The following is a 16,227-nucleotide window of genomic DNA, read 5'->3' on the forward strand; positions in this document are numbered from 1 at the left end:
CTCATTTACCTTGTCTAGGTGGATTGTAAGGGGCAGAGATGGTGTCTTTCTATATGTCAGTATAATGTCTCATACAAGGAGGCCCTCATTCTTAATGGGGTATGTAGGTTCTGCCATAATACAAGTAATAAATAGTTCTAATTATTAGTAATTATGACAAAAAGTCACAATTATACTCATTTTCCACAATCAGGAACATAAAAAATCTTGCATGTTTCTGTCTCTACCTGTGAATTCCACAGTGCAATAAGTAAATTAAATTAAAGGGGTCTCTCTGTAGGACACACAATAGGAGAGAGGTTTTTCTTTTATCTAGTGGTAAGATTGGCAAGGACTAGGGCTATTTGGAACCATTTCAGCTAACCTGATCCATAGAGTCATGCAGTTTCCAGACTCCTGAGTTTTTTGTGTTGAGATTCAGTTCATTAAGATAAAAAAACACACACAATGCAAAACCATGTGAACTCACGTTAATTTAATGTAAACCCACCAGAATCTGTCTGAATCCTCTCTTCCCAAAGCCTGCCATGCACCAGCAGATTGGATTGTATTAGACTCACAGGGAAATCAAATTCACATCCTGTTAGTGTGAAATATGATCACAGTTAGTTTCTTTTAGTGGGTTAAATCTGTTCTAAATCCTATACACTGCTGCTTGTTCCACTGATGTAAATCTCTCATTTCCCTCTGGAATGTTTGAGCATTATGTTGCATTAGATTCTAATAGCATACATTGTTGCTTTGCTCTTACAGAGCACAGGACAATGTTTTTATTACATTAACATCTATTAGACTTGCATGCCATAGACTTTGCTGTGTTGATGTAAATGAACATTGTGGACTATTATTGTTCTCAGTGTGACTCATATTGGGTGTGGGGGTGGGTAATGCTGCCTGCAGTGATGCAAGAGCATGAGTACCAATCTCAGTGACGACGTTTAGCAACCAGGGCACAAACCTCAAATTGGTTGTGAGTTCTATACTTAGAATTCACCAATCAATTACCAAGTGTAAACTCCTCAGACATATAATAGCCTTAATGTGGACTAACAGATAATCCTTTGGGGTACTCTGATTTATCTCGCCACCTAGGTGAGTGTACCTGTGTGATAGCTACACCAAGCATCAGAGCAATATTCAGGTTACTCCCAGTCTCAAAGGACTAGTCACTTATCCCAGGTAAATTGCATCTTAGATCTTACATCAAAGATAATGCTTATAGCTATGGCTATTGATTGATTGTGATTAACTAAAAAAAATTAATCGCGATTAATTGCAGTTTTAATTGCACTGTTAAACAAGAGACTACCAATTGAAATTTATTAAATATTTTGGATGTTTTTCTACATTTTCATATATATCTTGTATTCTGTGTTGTAATTGAAATCAAAGGGTATATTTTGATTACAAATATTTGCACTGTAAAAATGAGAAACAGAAGAAATAGTTTTTTTCTGTTAACCTCATACAAGGACTATAGTGCAATCTTTTTATCCTGAAAGTGCAACTTACAAATGTAGATGTATTTGTATACATTGTATACATTTGTATTTGCATAACTGCACCCAAAAACAAAACAATGTAAAACTTCAGCAGCTACAAGTCCACTCAGTCCTACTTCTTGTTCAGCCAATTGCTAAGACAAACAAGTTGGTTTACATTTACAGGAGATAATGCTGCCCCCTTCTTATTTACAATGTCACCAGAAAGTGAGAACCGGAATTTGCATGGCACTTTTGTAGCCGGCATTGCAAGGTATTTATGCGCCAGATATGCGAAACATTCGTATGCCCCTTCATGCTTCGGCCACAGTTCCAGAGGACATGCTTCCATGCTGATGATGCTCATAAAAAAAAATTTGTTAATTAAATTTGTGACTGAACTTCTTGGGAGAGAATTGTGTGTCTCCTGTTCTATTTTACCCACATTCCGCCATATATTTAATGTTATAGCAGTCTTGGATGATGACTGAGCACATGTTGTTCATTTTAAGAACACTTTCACTGCAGATTTTACAAAATGCAAATATGGTACCAATGTGAGATTTCTAAAGATAGCTACAGCACTTGACCCAAGATTTAAGAATCTGAAGTGCCTTTCAAAATTTGAGAGGGACGAGGTAGGGAGCATGCTTTCGGAAGTCTCAAAAGAGCAACACTCCAATGTGGAAACTACTGAACCTGAACCATCAAAAAAGAAAATCAACCTTCTGCTGGTGGCATCTGACTCAGATGAAAATAAACATGCCTCGGTCTGCACTGCTTTGGATGGTTTTCTAGCAGAACCCTGATGATTCAACATGGATGCATGTACCCTGGAATGGTGGTTGAAGGATGTGCATCTGGCACATAAATATCTTGTGATGGCAGCTACAATAGTGTCATGAGAAAACCTGTTCTCACTTTCAGGTGACATTGTAAACAAGGCAGTATAATCTCTTGCAAATGTAAATTAACTTGTTTGTCTGAGCGACTGGCTGAACAAGAAGTATGACTGACTGGACTTGCGAGGTCTAAAAATTTTAATTTTTAATGCAGTATTTTTGTACATAATTCTACATTTGTAAGTTCAAATTCATGATAAAGAAATTGCACTACAGTACTTGTATGAGGTGAATTGAAAAATACTATTTCTTTTGTATTTTACAGTGCAAATATTTGTAATCAAAAATAAATATGAAGTGAGCACTGTGCACTTTGTATTCTGTGTTGTTATTGAAATCAATATATTTGAAAATGTAGAAAACAACCAAAAATATTTAAATAAATGGTATTTATTTATGTTTAACATTTTTTTTAATCGCTTGATAGCTCTACTTATAGCCAATCCTATAATAAACTATACAAAGATTTATTAAATAGGAAAGGAAATGAGTTCTTTACAAGGGTAAAGCAGGTAAACAGATACATTGCAGTGTGCACATACATTATGGATAACTTATTTGTGTAAGCCCAAGGTTAGTAGAACTGAAGTTAGTTGATTCTTTTTTTTTAATTTAGGGCTTGAGCATCTAAACTCATTTATAACCCAGGTTCAGGATTGAACCCTAGATCCCAGTCTGGGGCTCCAATGTCTATGGGTATGTCTACACTTCAATAAAACATTTGCAGCAAGCCTGTGTCAGCTGACTTGGGCTGGTGGTGCTCAGCTGCAGGGCTACAGAATTGCAGTATAGACTTCTATGCCCAGGCTGGAGCCTGGGTTCTGAGCCCCTCCCCACTGGTGGGGTCCCAGAGTCTGGGCTCCAGAGTGAGCCCAAACATCTACACCACAATTAAACAGCCCCTTAGCCTGAGCCCTGCGAATTTGAGTTAGCTGGCACACGCCAGCTGTGGGTTTTTAATTGCAGTGTAGACATAGCCTGGGTTAGCTCTAAAGGGCAAGCAGCTGACGATCTCTTGCTTTCCCTAGAAATACCTTGCCCTCCAGAGTCCAGGCACCATAGAGCTAACCGGTTCCTTCTTGTTAGGCGTTTTATTATCCTCATCCCACCTGCTTTCAGCTGCAAAGCTCAGCTGATGGGAGGAGTTCCTTGCATGACTCATCTTCATAGGGAGGAGGCAGAACAACAACAAAAGTCTTTCTGTCCTCTTGTTGATGGTACATAGGGAAATTCCAGTTGCAATGTCCCCACAATAGTGCTCCTGGTATCAATGGACCTTTTTTTTTTTCGAAAGGGCATAACACCTTTTGTTGAAGATCAGCCCTTCATCTTAATTAATGCCTCTCTCCTGTCTGGTCACTTACACAATCACAGAGACTCACAATACAACTGCTCAATTTGTGATACAAATGTTATAAGTGAGATTAATGTATTCAGCAACTCGCAAGCATTCAATAAAGTCTAGACACTAAACACACTTTTATAATTCTAATAATAATATAATTTAATTTTAACAATACTAACATACAGGTGAGACCGATTGATTCCAGATATGCATTTGTCAGTGTTCAGTTGAGTCACTGGGATCTTGGCATGAGTTGGCATCTGGTCTGCTGACATCACATGGGTATGTAATTAAAACATGAGTCTAATTCATTCCTGGTGTAACTCTGGAACTATATCAGGGATGAATTTGGATCATAATGAGAATGCAGCAGGAGGCTGTTTGTATTCACAAAAGGCTTTCAGAATCATAGAGAAATTTTCATTGCAAACATATTCCATGCTGCTAGAAATTAACAAAAACCATGCAATGAACTATTTCTGCTTAAATTATTTCATTGTTCAATAAAATGCAGCTTGACTGTTTTTTGTTTTTTTTAAACTTTTCATTTCCCCTCCTTTGTTCACATGAAATGCTGATGATGACTTATAAATTGCTTACTACAATCAAGGTTTTTAAAATGTCTATTGTAAATTGTGGATCCCACTCCAAACATTAATACTGAAAAGCTTTCCCTTAAAAGACTCCTCAACCTAACACGATGACTATTTTTAGAGTTTTTAGAGTTAGAAACAATATGGCTATTTTAGCTTCCTTGTTTTGTTTTTTTTTAATGCATTGGTGAAACAAACTTAGAATGGGAATAATGTTTAAGTAATGCAGCATAGCCAGAAGGAAAAAACAAAAAGAACCAAATAGTTGTTTGTGGGTCCTGCAAAAAGAGTAGATCTTTCTTGTGGAGAAATAGTAAGTTTAAATAAATGAGTTTTTAGTGTCCAGAGTACATTACATATCACATTATAAGGTAGGGTACAGTAGAAGCCAATAAAAAGCCAATTATCATCACACAGTCACCACAAACATTTCCTATTCTTAGTGTAATCTCAGATATTGGTCTGGTAACTGTTAGTAAATGCTGACTTTATAATGGCCAACTTGGAAGTGTTTCTAATTGTATTGTGTAACACTGACAGATGCTGGTAGTTGTCGGGCGGGATCGAACCTGGGAGCTTAGTGCATGAGCCTCTACCACATGAGCCAAAAGCCAACTGCCTCTTTGCTTAGGCTGTTGAGCAGACTCCTTAATCTCTCTCTCTAAGTGGTCTTGGTGCCACTAGATGGGATAGAACACCACACCCAGAAGGTGTATGGGTTACAAGTGCACAGATTAAAAATGAATGATAAGGTGCTTTAAGCAGTTCCTGAAAGGTGTTACTATCACAAATAGTTTTTATACTGCAGTTCAGTACTTTAAGATTTCACATTTTTTACTATATACTAAATATGTTCCACAACAGGACCTGATTCACAATTGCCTTGAATTTTTTGTGTAGTCATTTACACTAGTGTAAACTGATTTCTTAGTATTTTAAACCCACTTTCCATTCTTTTTGCTCTGCTGTAAAGTACGATGAGATGCAATTGGGTCCACACAATATTCACTTTGGGTGGCACTCATACTGTACAGAGCATCAGCAGTACAAAGCCTGTGCATCACTTAAGTCTCACTTTACCCCAGTGCATAAGCCTGGTGTTGGCCCTCTGCACAGGTTGAATTACACCCACACAAAGAATACAAAGGAAAATGTAAGTGAAATGTCATCCTAAAAATGATCACATAATCTGCATTGATCTTAGGGTTCAGAGATTGAATCAGACTCTGGTCATCTTTTCTCCATGCAGAGTGGAGAGGGAAAAGGTGCTGAAAGAGAAAAAAGAGAGATCCATGTTAGAGATAAAATAGGAATATAAACTATATGTTTTGCCACAAATTCATGGAAGCATTAAGTAGCAAACAGAGACAAAGTATCCAACCATTTTCCATGATTTCCATGACCCTACTTGTCTACAAGCACAATATTTTGATACTTAAGTTCAGTGAAAACAAGATGGGCCTAGATTGTGTGGTTGATCAGACAACCTTGATAAAACCAGGTCCTCCCCCACAAAGAAGCTGACTTTATTTATGGCATGTCCTATCATTGAAGCCAGAAAGAATATAGATTATTCTAGGTACATTCTGCATTTGATGGCTCCTAGTGTCCCTCAGCTTCTTAGGTGTCCTGCCCAATGGATCCTGGAAGGATTTTCATACCCCACTCTTTACAGTCTCAATCCCTTGACCATTTTTCTCCTGAAAGCTCCTTATTGCCTTTCCCATTCCTGGTGGTGCTTCAATCTTGTGCTTGTTGGGTTTCTGAGGGCTTGTTGTACTCCTCTTCTTACATCTTCTGTCATTTTACCCACTAATCTGTGGATTCTCATGTCACCTCCCTACTGACTCTTCAGCCTCGCTCCCTGAAGGCTCTTTATACTCCCTCCCCATTCCTTCTGCAAACTCAGGCCTTCCTTAGGAAAACCCATACCTTCAGATACTTAAAACTGAGCAACTATTAACTTTATCACCCTAAACCAGGGGTTCTCAAACTTCATTGCACTGAGACCCCTTTCTGACAAAAAAGAATTACTACACGACCCCCGGGGGGAGGGGTAGTAGAGCCCACCTGATCCCTGCCACCCTTGGGGTAGGTGGGAGGGGGCAAGCCGAAGTCCAAGGACTTCAGCGCCAGGTGGGGGCCTGTAATCTCAGCCGCACTGCCCAAGGCTGATGCCCTCAGACTTCAGCCCCGGACAGTGGGGCTTGGGCTTTGTCTTTGGCAAGTCTAAGTTAGCCCTGGTGACCCCATTAAAATGGGGTCACGACCCACTTTGGGATCACGACCCACAGTTTGAGAAATGCTGCCCTAAACATTCCATGGTCCCTCTTCTTTTTTTTTTAAGCAGGTATGGGCCCAGCTTGCATTAAGGAATTCTGGCAGACCCAAGATTCCCCTATGCCCCCCAAAATTATATAAAACATGGAGGACCTGGGCTAGAGGAGAAAGGGTCAATCTTTGGGTTGTTGAGATCTAGGGGAGGGAGCAAGAAGAATCTAGTAACAGAGTTGTGGCATACATTTCTGCCGGTTATGTCCCTGGGTAGGAGGCGCTTAGAGTGGCTACAGTCTAGGCCTTGTAGCTGGGGAGGATCCCAAACACTGCTTGGAGATGAGTTAAAGAGAGAGTGCATGAGCGCCTGCAAGTCCTGTTAACTTGCAGGAGGACAGAGCTCCTACACTGAGAATCTTACAGGCCAATCTAAGTACCGACAAGGATCAGACAGGCAAACACTGAAAGACAGAGGAGGATGAGATATCTGACAGAGATTTGGGAAGGGCTTATGCCTATCCAGGTTATTAGACTAGGGACAGGTTGCTCCTTTGGGACAAATAACCCATCCTAATATACTGAAATTCTTTATTACTCTGTAAGATGAGCAGAAATATATAAGAGGTGTATGCCTTAGCCTGCAGTATGTCACTTACCTCTCAGTCCACCATGCTAAGGCATCATTACTGAATGTGCTGTATACTCTTGCATATTAAGAGATGCAGTGTCACTCTGACAAGGAATCCGGAGGTGAATAGCAACTTCTATCCCTTCACTCATTTTACAACATAGGGCACCCCATGTTCAAGGATATCTCTTCTCTAGATTAATTTTGTCTCTTTAAAAGCACTTTTCTTTATTTCAAAGTCATTTGTCTGATTATTTTCTGTGTAGAACCATAATTTGTTGTAGTCATTTTATTGGATTGAAAAGAAGATCTATACAGCCAGGAACACCCAACTTGGCATAAAAGCTACAAGAACTCATTAATCCTTTCAGTTATTTTTAAAGCAAGCACCAGAAGGAACTGCAATCAATACCAAGCTCACTTCACATTAAAAATATTGCAATGAGTTTAAAATTTCAGGCATTTATCTATTATGCAGTTATTGCTGATGAAACGCAGGATCGAAGTCCATACATAAATTTGCATGAGCAACTTGCTGTGTTCCTGTGATATTGATAGGATGTTGAAGGTGCACAGATTATTAGTTAGATACCAGCAGAACGTGACAAATGGGGAGTTAGCAGTGCTCATTAATACATTGCCAATGTATAGTACTATTGAAATAAACCTCTTCAGATCAATACTATTACTGTTTGGCGGTGGCATCCATGTGAAATTAGAAATGAAACAGTATCACTGAATAAATAGTAATAAAGACATTGCAAAGAAATGTAAAAAGCAGTATGTGTATATTGGGGGGGGGGTGTGTCTCCCTCCATTGAAATGTGCATTGTGGCTACTAGGGGCTATAGCAACATTAAATGTCTATTTTCTGTTAAGAAATCTAAATTAAGAGCTTTAACATCCTGATTTTTCTTCCTTCCCTTGTCCCCTCTGCCCAAAAACAAATTCAAAGTTAAAAGGTTCTGTGTAATTCTAAATACAACAGGAAGCTTCAGCAGGATGGGGGATGATTTAATGATCCATACTTACACAAGCTCTTTGGCTCTGGTCCTGCATTTTAGCCCTGGCCCTGGCCCTGAATGCTGTACCTGTGCAGAACGCCATTGCAGTTTTTACCTGGTAGCTTTCAACTTTTATGATCAGCCATTACATCAGCACGCAGCCAAAACCTGCTAAGTAAATGGCTCCCATACCTGCTGCCACTGCTCTTACAGTAACCACACATTTGTGACATATATGCAAAACAATAAATCATAACCTCTTCTAATCCCAAACTACAGCCCTGCCAAATATTCTGGGGCCAGTGAAAAACCCCAATGGCTAGGTCAGTCTGCAGTCTGGGAAATTCCTTCTTGACTCCAGAGGAGATTTGCTCATAGCCAAAGCAAAAGGGGAGCCTCTTCTGCGCACACCAACCTATGAGTTAAATGGCCACACTTATAAAGTATATGGCGACAGGGGGAGGACAGCAAACAAGTGCAGACTTCGCACTGCACCATAGACTCAGAGCCCTGAGGAGGTGAGCAGCACAATCAGATCCCCAAGAGCACCAAAGCTGGATAATATCAGAGTTACCTGAGGGAGGGTCAGGGGAGAATCCCACCCCTTTCATGGGCAGACCAGGAATAATGGTGAAAGGGGTGATTCTCAGCAGAAGGTCTCCAGCTGCAAAGGACCCACTCACGTCAGGTTGCATTCCATGAATTCTACAAAACAGGTACAGTGTTGCCACTTCTCATATCAGTATTCTTCCCAAAATGTAACGGTTGGAATCAGGAGATTTCATAAGAATCTTAGAAAATCTCAAAAAACCCTGAGGTTTTAAGTAACTTTCTAGGCCTCCTGGTTACAGAGAAAACCTTTAAAATGTGACCTGAGGGCAGCTGAAAGACTCAGAAAGCAGAATGAAAAGGACTCAAAATATATATTTTTTTGTTTTAAAAAGTCACAAGTTTTGAGAGGGTGGTAGGACTGATTCATGGTTTTTGGATGTTGGAGGTGGGGTTGTATACGTATACAACAATGAGTTTCATTTACATGGTTTTATGGTGTCACCAAAGCCCTGAAATGGCATTCCAGTTTGGGGCTGTACAGTTGGGTGAATATAGCTGAGCATATAATCCTTTTAAAGTATGATAACATCTGAAATACAAAGAAGCATACAGTAGAGCAACACTGTGAGAGAGTTGGGACATCTGGCAGTGTCCGTTTCCCAAAAACAGTCCTTTAGCTCCACATATATCCCTGCTGCATGTCAGTGTCTCAGTTTCTATAAGGTCTCTGGGGAAAAAAACTAACCGTGCACTAGTCCGTGCATTAGAAGTCAACAGCAGCCTTTGCAAACACTGCTTCATCTTCTAGGCAGATAATTTCCAACAAAGACTGTGGTATCTGCCAGTGCACCTTTTCAGAATCCCCCTTTTAAAATATGTCATGTTTGCTTGTTTTCTAATTTCCTCACAGTCAGCATTGGCAGAGAGCATTTCCGTAACAAAGAAAAAAATAATTTTACAAACTTAATTGTAGGTTTAATTAGAAAAATAGGCTTCCCCAATCTTGAGCAGTACGAAAGCTGGTCCAGGGCCAGTTTAAGGCATCAGTATTATAAGCTCAAGCATAAAGCCCTAGCTCCTGAAGCTACATGGTTATGTTCAAATCACAGTTTTGTTTTGTTTTTTAAAGTAAGTGTCTATTTATGCTGGTTGCAAAAAACAATCAAACAAAAAAAACGCTTCAAAAATTGCTCACCATTGTAACCAATGCAGTGATATCTCCCTGGGTCAGAAGAGAAACCTGAACCCAATGCTCTGAGAGGGACAAACTGCCCTATGTATCTCCAATGGAGTGTTCTTTGTAAGACTGACTGCTGTGGGGTGCCCTGCCAGTACCACCCAGCAAAGGCCTCTGTGTGTGAACCATCCACCCAAGCTAATACATGCTTCCTGCCATCCTTTGGGATGGAGGCGGGGGAGTCCCCATGCCACTGCCCCAATCTTGCCTCTCTGCAACAAGAGGGTGCTGCCTGTCACTGCTACTTCAAGTCAGGGACAGAATCATGTCATATTGAGGGGGGAGGCATGTCTTGCTGTGCCTAGGGCCCAAAATTGTCTTAAGCTAACCCTGAGCTGACTATTTATTTCAGATTCAAGGCCTAAACAGTGATATAGGCTGGAATCTCACCCCGCACAAAATAGTAGGATGAGCTTAATTTATCACATTTGTTGTCTAAGAATCATACATTATGCTAGGCCATCTTAGATCTGTTTGCCATAATTGAATACTGGATACTATACTGTATAATAGTCTCTAACCTATTCATCTGCCCAAGGCATTGTGAGATTTATATACAGCTATTCAGCTTTAGTTTGTTTTAATGATCAGGTAAACAATATGAAAAATATGGGTAAATTATTAGATTTCCCTTAGACTCGCTGCTGTATTTTTATTGCTCTAAGAACAGAAGATGAAAGGGCCAGATCATCAGCCCTGATAAAGCTCATACCAGCTCCAGTGGCATGCAGCAGCCTTAAAGCTGGCTCCAGTGGCTACTGAGGATTCCTCCAGGGAGAGGGTATCTCCAAGTTGCAAAGAGCCAGACTTGCCACCTCTATACCACAACCCCTAGTGCAAGGGGTATGCCTTGGAAAATGTCTGATTCTGCAAGGTCCTGAGTGGTTCCTAATGTCTGTTATGAATCTGAGGCCTAGTCTACGCTACAGAGTTAGGCTGACGCAAGGCACTTATGTCAATCTAATTATAGAAGCAACTACATTAAAATTTCATTCCTGCTGATGTAAATACCCGTTACACTGAAGGCTTGTCCACACTGCCACTTATGTCAGTATAAATTACATCGCTCAAGTAGGGTTGCCAATTTTGGTAAAATGTATTCCTGGAGATTTCATCACATGACATAATCTTTAATTAAAGATTAATCTTTAATTCCTGGAGATTCCAGGTCAATCCTGGAGGGTTGGCAACCCTAGAAGTGAATAAGCCATCCCCTTGAGTGACATAAGTGACACCGACCTAAGAGCCAGTGTGGACAGCGCTATGTTGGCAGGAGAGCTTCTCCCACCAACGTGGCTACTTCTTCTCGCTGAGGTGGTTTTATTATGCCGACGGGAGAGCTCTCTCCCATCATCTTAGAACATCTTCACTAGACGTGTTATAGCAGCACAGCTGCAGCATTATAGCATTTCTAGTGTAGTCTAGCCCTCACTTAACTCCAGCTCCACGAGAGGCGTTGAGTCAATGCCAATGTAGTTAGGTTGGTGCAGTGCCAGCGCATGCACTGCATTGCTTATGTTGATTGATACTGGCTGTCAGAAGTCATCCCGCAGTGCCCTACACAGACCGTACAATCGATACAAGCACTCCTGGTGAGGATGCACACAACCAACAGGAGGAGTAAAGTGTAGCCGCGCACAAGCGATGTCATTATTGGGAAGGCTGTCTGTTGATGTTAATTAGGTCACCTTAATTGTGTAGTGTGGCCATGCCATGATTCTGCCTCCCACCTCATAATCACTGTGGTTTATTTTTTGATTTCCAGTAGCATCGAGAAGTTCTCATGGAGAGCAGGGCTGCATTGTGCTATGCACTGTATATACACATAGTGAGTGACAGTGTAAGCTTTCCAGGGCAGGAACTAAGTAGACAAGACAAACAAAGGTGGAGGAGGGGATGGAGGAAACTGGTGCAGAGGTAAAATGCCTCCCCCAAGGTGATACAGCAAGTCCGTGGCAGAGCAGGGAGCCAAGTCTCCTGAATCCCACTAGACCCATGTTGCATAAATCCACATCATGAAAGTTAAATTTTGAAAGGAAAAAATAGAATGTAAAACCACTGTTTTCCTCAGCAAATTATCTCTGCATGTTACTTTCCTACACCTGCCAGTGATCCGTGTGCACACATCCGCTTGCAGTGGTACAAACCTACCATAAACAGCTGCTGCTTCATGATGGAACCTGGGATTGCTTCCTACTGCACAGAATGAGCCTCTTGCCTGAAGTTTTCCTTGGACTGACTCTTTCTTTGGAGTAGAGATTCAAATGGTAAAGTGCCCTCAACTAGAGGTTAGGGTGCTCGGCAATTTGCAGTTTCCGGCCCTTTGAGAGTGAACTTGCTGAACATGATTAATAGAGAGGTTTGGGAATTTTTTGCCTTTCTCCTTTAAATTACATTAGAATCCTCATCCATTTTTTCACCTGCTCTCTCAAGCTGCACTCCTTTCTGTGTGTCTCTCTCAGCAAAATACTTCCCACATCACATACTCCTAGCTTCACATTTTTCTCTCCCAGTCCTCCATTCTCCTGATTTTTTTAATGGAACTCCAACATAAAACCCAATAACCTTTATTCACCATTTTGTTTTAAATACATGAACAACAAAAACTAACTAGTGTAACTATACTAAGTATATAGTATATATATAGTAAAATACTAACTATAGTATTTTGTTTGTTTGCAGATTTATTTAACACTACCTCTTAATTGAGACAGCTGCTTATCTAGGAGTATAGGGGACTGTGTGCTCCATAAAAATGGCCTGCTGTTAACAACTGTTGTTCGCATTCTTGGCTGTCCCTTAGCTGCAGTTCAAAATAATTTACTTGCTAGTGTATACAGGACAAAACCTTAACCCATCTTGATCCCTATTAGAGGAAGTATGACTGAGAATGGATGGAATGTAGTGAAATCTGAATACTTTTGGGTCGAGTTAGGTTCGGTCAATACTTGCATGGGGAGAAACTTTCTAAAGCAAAACAAAGATTTTCAAAATGTGGCGTGGGTGATACAGTATATGGTACTATAGAATGACTTAGATTTGAACCAGTGCCAGGATATTGCTATGGGCCACAGCACTATTTTAGCTATTGTCTTTGGGGAGAAGACATAAAACTCAGATTTGAGGTGTTTAGAGATTGAATAGTTTTTAATTACATGTGCAGTGATATTAGCCACACTGTGCTGACCTAATTCATCACGGATAATTGTATTCTGGCTGCATAATTTTTTTTATTTAATTGCATTAAAAAGAGGTTCCCAAACTGCAGTCCATAGTGGGCAGCGGAGTACCCTATTGGTGGTCTGTGGTGAGTTGGCTGCTGGCTCCTCCTCTTCTGAGTGTCCAGATGCTAAATTGCACTAAAAGCAGCTAATATATAGAGAATATTTTTCTATTATTTTTCCACATCAGCATATCGCTGATCACAAATGCGGGAATGAAATGCGGTCCATGAGACACCTCTTTAGATATGGCCCAGGCTATGAAAAAAGCATGAGACTCTCCAAAATAAGGACATTTCACTTTATTCTTCCTTGCTTCTTGCTTTAAACTATTGTATAGTGTTGCTATGGCTGCTTCATGTCATCCCAGAGACAGCTGTATCTAGGGTATTTGGTGAATTGAATATGATCTACATTGCCTATACATTAGTATGTGATTCTGAAAAACAGTTTGAAGCTTGCTGAAGGTGGGAACTGGGAATGCAGACCCAAACTCCATCTCTTCACTTATGTCTGTGCTCTGTCTTGCTCCTTTAAATACTCCAGATGACTAGTTATGCTCTGCCAGAGGGGCCTGAACACCCTGGGCGGCAAAGATTAAGGTAACTGGCTTTGTGTGGGAGGAGGGAAAGCTGCCTCCTTACTGGTGTAGTTATATATGTTCTGCAGACTGAACCATGTGAAGTGAACAATCTTTTTCCTCCTGCTTTCTTAAAACAACGAACTATAAAATGATAATTTTGTTGTTATCCTGGTGTCTACTAGAGGTAGTGAGATTGGTGGGAGGGAAGTTGAGCCAAGCCTGCATTTATCCTTTTGTCATGCTCTCAAGCCAGTCCTGCCTGGTTCGGGGAGGTGAAAAGCAGAGAAGAATCAGCTTGCTTCTTCTAAGTTAGTCATGCCACAGGGACTACCATCTCAGCAGTACCTTGTTGCACAAATGTGAAACCCCTGGGATACTTTTGAAATTCCCACAGAAGCACCCGACAATGTCACAATACCCCAGAACCAAACCTTTGGCTGAGTCATCGTCTGGGTACACAGAGCCATTGCTCTAGACCTCCGACAATGTTCTGTGTAGCCATATTAGCTTCAAAGTGCCTTTTAGATACACAGTTAGCCAAGGTCATACACGCAAGCTTTTGAAAATTCTGCTTTTCATAACCAAGAGTCAGGACCTCAGTTTTATGTCTCATTCAGAAGAGAGAGGTGTAAGAGCCAAAGGAATTAAAAGAACAGGCTCATGTTCACCTTTCTCCTTGTTGATAATATTGTTTTTAAACTAAGAAGCTTGTGAAAGTGACTTACATTTTTAGGACAGTGTTTATAATAGCATCCAAGAGTCCAGGCAAAGCTGCACAGCATGCAGAAAAGGCCACAGTCACTGGAGAACCATCATGATTATATGACCACATTTTTTTTCAGTTTAAATGAGCCAAGAGTTTACCAGCTCCCAAGCTGTAATTATAAATATAGACAGAAGACTTCAATGATTTCAATACATTATGTACCTGTCTGCAAGAACTTTCAGACAAATAGTTTCACTAATCATTCATGTCAGCTAAACAAAAGCTTAATAGTTTATCTTTGTAGGACTCAATCTTTCTCCATCCATATAGGTAAAATTGGAAAGTTTTGTAAATATCCATTTTAAATTTTTGGTTCTCCAAGTAATGATTTTTTTAAAAAATTCCTTTAATTAAAAGAGTTTAAAATGACTTGCTGTGCTGTACTTATACATGGTTAATAAAAAACCCCAAACATTTGCAGTAACATCATGGAAGTGGAAATGTACATGACTTTTCAAAACTGGGTGACTAAAATTAGGCTGCTGAAGTCAATGTTTTAGGCACTTAAATGCTAAGCACTTTTGAAATTCCAGTGTTGCCAACTCTTATGATGTTGTCATGAATCTAATGGTAATTATTGTTTTCCTTAAAGCCCCAGCTCCTGGAGTCAATAGAATATGTGATTATTTCAGCCTTCATTCTTAAAGAAAATATATTTTTAGCCCTCATGGTTGTGGAGAAAACTTCAAAATGTAACCCCAGTGCACCTAATGGCTCAAAAAGAAGAAGGCAAATAAAAAGAACACCAAATCTATTATCTTTCTATACTCTCATGATTTTAAAGCCAATCTAATGATTTTTGGTGAGCCTGTGTGACGGGTTGGATCACAGAAACCCCGTTGGGGTTGCCAACTGATGTGCCAAGACTACTTCTGCCCCTGCTTTCCCTGCTAGCTTGGGATTCACCCATCTGCTCCAACACAGACTGAGGGTCTCAACCACATGCCCCAAAGCTGCAGACTTAGCGGAAAGCAACTTAAGAAGTGTTCCTGTCTTTAACACTCAGAAGCCCAACTCCCAATGGCGTCCAAACTCCAAATAAATCCATTTTACCCTGTATAAAGCTTATGCAGGGTAAACTCATAAATTGTTCACCCTCTATAATACTGATAGAGAGATATGCACAGCTGTTCCCCCCCCCCATATTAATGTATACTCTGGGTTAATTAATAAGTAAAAAGTGATTTTATTAAATACAGAAAGTAGGATTTAAGTGGTTCCAAGTAGTAACAGAACAAAGTGAATTACCAAGCAGTATAAAATAGAACACACAAGTGTGTCTAAGAAAACTGAATATAGATAAAAACCTCACCCACAGAGGAATTTCAGTAAGCTTCCTTTTACAGACTAGCCTCCTTCTAGTCTGGGTCCAGCAATCACACCCCCTGTAGTTACTGGTTTCAGAGTAGCAGCCGTGTTAGTCTGTATTCGCAAAAAGAAAAGGAGGAATTGTGGCACCTTAGAGACTAACAAATTAATTTGAGCATAAGCTTTCGTGAGCTATGGCTCACTTCATCCGATTCTACCCTGTGTAGAATCCCAGCTACAAGATGGAGTTTTGGGGTCAGATGGGCAAGTCACATGTCCATGCATGACTCAGAACTTACAGGTAGCAGCCATTGTTCACACGCTTCCTTGAAC

This window comes from Dermochelys coriacea, chromosome 8 (genome assembly GCF_009764565.3).
Source record: "Dermochelys coriacea isolate rDerCor1 chromosome 8, rDerCor1.pri.v4, whole genome shotgun sequence".
Lineage (NCBI taxonomy): Eukaryota > Metazoa > Chordata > Testudines > Dermochelyidae > Dermochelys > Dermochelys coriacea.